Source organism: Petromyzon marinus, unplaced genomic scaffold, assembly GCF_048934315.1.
Source record: "Petromyzon marinus isolate PM22_M1 ecotype Great Lakes invasive population unplaced genomic scaffold, UKy_Petmar_22M1.pri1.0 PM_G_Scaffold_58, whole genome shotgun sequence".
In the NCBI taxonomy this organism is placed as follows: Eukaryota; Metazoa; Chordata; class Hyperoartia; order Petromyzontiformes; family Petromyzontidae; genus Petromyzon; species Petromyzon marinus.
Genome location: NW_027423011.1, coordinates 108,105 through 112,984, shown reverse-complemented (window position 1 = coordinate 112,984; position 4,880 = coordinate 108,105). Strand labels below are relative to the sequence as shown.

The window sequence follows — 4,880 nt, the reverse complement described above, 5'->3', positions numbered from 1 at the left end:
TTCAAAACCATCACTTTACCCTACATTGCTGGGATCACAAAAAAGATCTCCAAAATCTTGAATAAACACAAGATCCAGGTCCGTTTCAACACATTACATAAAATCCGTGATCTGGTTCCGTCTGTAAAAGATGTGCTTCCGGACATACAATACCCTGGTGTCTACAAACTAAGTTGCCTCTGTGGTAGTAGTTACATTGGAGAAACCAAACGCCATGTCTCGGACCGCATTCGTGAACACAAAGCAGACCTTAAACACGGTAGGACCAACACCTCGGCCGTGGCAGATCATTGTTCTAATTCAGTAGGCTCACATGCCATTGACTTTTCCAAGACAGAGGTTCTTTGTAAGCCATCTGGCTTCCATGAGAGATTCGTTCATGAGGCTATCCACATATACAAGCACAGAGACAATTTCAACCGAGAAGATGGATTCTATCTTAGCAATCATTGGAAAGATTTGATAAACCATTTCAGGTCTTAATTGATTGTTCACGCTTACAGTGGCTTTCAGACAGCATACATTATAACAAATTTCGTCTCCCCCCTCCTCTTTTCAGAATATAGATGGACTAGTCCTGGGTAAACTGCCAAATCGTTGCGCGTGGCACTAACGTTTTTTTATAAATAAATAAATGCGCCGTTTAAAAATATTTTTTTGCAAACCAACACACCTGAAGACGACCGTTTGAGTTATGGTCGAAACGTCATGATAATTTTTTATTGGATTATATATATTTTATTATTTTGTTGTTTCTCTTCAACGTGACTTTACCGAAAAAACTAAGTATATAATTTATTCAGTTACAGAGCCGCTCATTGTGGGAGGGGCGTGTCTCTTACCCCGGAAGTGACGTCATGATACCTGCTTACCCGCGTGACGTCGCGAGGTAACAGGAGGCTGCCGATCCGCGCTTGGACTGAAATCCGAGGTGAGAAATTCTCATGGTGGTCATGGTGGTTGTTGTTTACCAAGGTAGAGCCTCTCTCTCTCTCTCGTAGGGATGTCAGTTGAGTAGCAGCGAGCATGGGAATCGATGTCCAGGTTGGAACTTTACAACGCGGGGCCTGGCCACGCGGGGCCTTGCCTCCTGCCCTCGCCTGATTGCGTTCACTTTAATTATCTCGCTTAAGTTTAATTTGTCTTCACCCGGCTCGCCACTGTGTAACTTTGTTTTATTGTAAATATTCACGCAGTTTTTATTTTTTTCACCAGGCCAAGCCCGCTTGAGCTGCTATACCGCTCTTGTTATCAGAAGCGACCTGCCCACAACAACACAAGGTGAGGCTTTGTCAACGTGTGTGAATGTTTTGACTTAAAACTTTGGTGACTGCAGGAATTAATATTCTTGGTTCTTTCGGTAAAGTCACGTAGATAGAAAATAAAATAAAATAACATAATAAAAATAAAAAAATGTAAATAAAGCAAAAAACCCCCACGTTTTGATTGCAACACAAGTGGTCTTTATTTAATGTAATTGTATTATCTGTTATTGTTATTTTTTATCTACGTAACTTTACCGAAAGAACCAAGAATACGTGTGTCAATGTCTATCGGTCAAAGACACTATACGTAGAGACGCGCAAACTCCAAATATACAGCAGGCGTCAGGGTCGGGATCGAACCCACGACTTCCTGTATACCAGGTGAGGTAGTTAACATCTCACCACGGAGAGAGACATGCAAACTCCAGTTAGCCTCGGCTATGTTTGTTGATCCTCAATTAATTACTTGGTGGAGTGATTAAGCATTAATGCTGAGCAGATGAAGGTGGCCAGGCATGGTTCTGGACATGCCACCGCCTCTTGACCCGTGACAGTGTCAAGTTTGTGTTTGCAGTAAAGTCTATGCTAAATTATCCTGTTATGTAAACCCCTTTGTCAAGGTGCCTCACTTCTCTCAACCAGTTTAAAAGACGCTACGAATCTTAGCAGCGTTCATTGTAGCTTTGTCGTCCCGACAGGTTTGTTCCTTTCACCTGAAGAAGGCCACTTGTGTTGTGGCCGAAACGTCGTGAGAATTTTATTGTTTTATTTTATTATTTTATTCTCATTCTACGTGACTTTACCAAAAGAACCAAAGAAGATCTATTAACTCTGTTGAACACGGAAGTTATATCAAAACAATAGTTTTTTTTTTCTCTGGAAGTCTTTGTAAGAATGGAAACAGGAGGTGAACACAGCACACACATTCAGCTGAAGTCGGATCTGTTCATCCCAGCATTTAAGGACATCTGAGCCTGGATTCACACCTCTAAGTTGCGATTGAACATTAATTCATGCATTTCTGCATAACACAAATAGTTTTGTTTTCAACACCCTTTGCCGAAATTATGTACTCGGAGTTTTGAGTTAACATTCATCTTGAAGATACGAGGGCTTCCAGGCATATTTATGACCATTTGCCCTCTCATTGTGTGCCATGACAGCCCGTGTGAGGTATTTGGGAAACTTTTTCACTGCATCATGAATATATAAATAAGTATAGACGTGCAAGTCACATGTGACTGTATATATGCATTCCTCTGTGCCTCGATACTGACGTGTAGATGGTGTGCATATTCTTATTTTCTGTCTGCAGCTGACACTGGTCTGATGGAGCAAAGGCAGTCAGCACAGCAGCTCGGTACGACAAGTCAATATTGCGACCAGCGTGCATACAGCACGGATCGGACTGGAAATTTGACACAGCACCAGAGAACTCGCAGAGGAGAGAAACCCTTCAAGTGCACTGTGTGACAAGGCATTTTCATGGCCATCAGTTCTTGAGACCCACCAGAGAACACACACAGGAGAGAAACCCTTCAAGTGCACTGTGTGTGGGAAGGCATTTTCACAGTCATCTGCTCTTAAAATACACCAGAGAACACACACGGGAGAGAAACCCTTCAAGTGCAGTGTGTGTGGGAAGGCATTTTCACGGTCATCTGCTCTTAAAAGACACCAGAGAACACACACGGGAGTGAAACCCTTCAGGTGCACCTTGTGCGGGAAGGCGTTTGCCCATTCATCAGTTGTTCAGACCCACCAGAGAACACACACAGGAGAGAAACCCTTCAAGTGCAGTGTGTGTGGGAAGGCATTTTCACAGTCATCTGGTCTTAAAAAACACCAGAGAACACACACAGGAGAGAAACCCTTCAAGTGCACTGTGTGTGGGATGGCGTTTGCACAGTCACCACATCTTAAAGTACACCAGAGAACACACAGGAGAGAAACCCTTCAAGTGCACTGTGTGTGGGAAGGCATTTGCATGGCCATCAGTTCTTCAAAGACACGAGAGAACACACACGGGAGAGAAACCCTTCCAGTGCACTCTGTGCGGGATTATGTTTGCACAGTTGCCACATCTTAAAGTACACCAGAGAACTCACACAGGAGAGAAACCCTTCAGGTGCACTCTGTGCGGGAAGCCATTTGCAGATTCATCAAATCGTCAAAGACACCAGAGAACACACACGGGAGAGAAACCCTTCAAGTGCAGTGTGTGTGGAAAGGCATTCTCACAGTCATCTATTCAAAAACACCAGAGAACACACAGGAGAGAAACCCTTCAGGTGCACTCTGCTGGAAGGCGTTTGCAGATTCATAAAATCTTCAAGTGCACCAGAGAACGCACAAGCATAGGAAGATCCACAAGGAGTTTAGTCTGAAGTCAGCTTGTGAAAGTCAAAGTGCCGCAATGAGCCCATCCCTCATGAAACAAGAACCGGAGGAAAATCCCAGCTTTGACACTTAAAGGTATCGAGGTGAAATGTGAAGAGGTGACGGTGAAGAGGGAAGAAGTGATGAGCGAAGAAGTGATGGTGAAGAGGGAAGAAGTGATGGTGAAGAGTAAAGAAGTGCAGGTTAAATGTGAAGATGGAGATTCAACTTCAAAATCCGACCTTCACATCGATGGAGGCAACGTGAAGCAGGAGGAGAATTCTGACTGTGAGGCAGAGCGAGGCAACTCCCAGCAGTTTGTGGAAGTGTAGGTGTGGGTGGACTTGCTCCTAGACAATACAAAGTCAAGTGGAGACCCGGTAGATGTGTAAGCCATAGACGATGTCGCTCCAATAGATGCACCTTTGTCACAGGCCTTTAATGACAATAATGTGAAGTTGGACACTGATTTCTTAGGTTCATCCTGCAGAGTAAGGGCGGCCAATCTTTGTGGGCCCGTGGGTTGGGTAGATCTCCAACCAGGAGCGAGAGACAATAAGCCCCCAAGCATTCACTATGTTATAATAATTGCATTTACACGGTGCTTGCTTAACCGCCTCAGCAACTCGGAGTTTTGTATCTCGTCTGAAACACTCGAAGAGCATCCCCAAATAGCAGCTTCCCCTGTGTGGCGCAAGGTGGTGGCCCTGCACCAGCCTGCATGTGGACAAGAGCCTGTTAGTAGGGGGCGATGATGCGTCATCTCGGTTGTGTAGTTTGTAGGCAATCTTGATTCGAAGCTTTCGTGACTGCAGGAATCCACACTCTTGAGTTATTTCGGTAAAGTCACCACGTGGGTAGAAACAACAGATCACGGCGTTTAGATCACAACACAAGCAATCGTCATCAGGTGGGACAACCACAGCAAGAGAAACTGCTGAAGTAGTAGGCGCCTACTCCAGCAGTTTCTTATTAGTGCTGCTGTGCTTGTCCCACCTGATGACGATTGCTTGTGTTGCTATCGAAACGCCGTGATTTATTATTTGTAGCGTAATGTTTAGAATTTGATACATTTTGACCCAGACGCCAGCATGCAACGGCCTACTCGTTTTGAATGACGCAACAATAGTACGGTGTACATACACGGTTAAGCAGACGGTGCGTATTTGTAAAATAACTTCTTGTTAATACGATGTAACGTGATGCAGTCAATTTCGCTGCAGTAATTCAATGTTG

At 44.3% G+C, this 4,880-nt stretch overlaps 1 long non-coding RNA gene across 1 annotated transcript; it reads left to right on the top strand.

Moving 5' to 3' along the window:
- Window positions 1-828: 828 nt before the first annotated feature.
- LOC142918217 (uncharacterized) lies at window positions 829-4,569 on the top strand. The gene is made up of 3 exons (XR_012937442.1): window positions 829-931; window positions 1,216-1,281; window positions 2,581-4,569. It is a non-coding gene; the product is annotated as an uncharacterized LOC142918217 (long non-coding RNA).
- The last annotated feature ends 311 nt before the right edge of the window (window positions 4,570-4,880 follow it).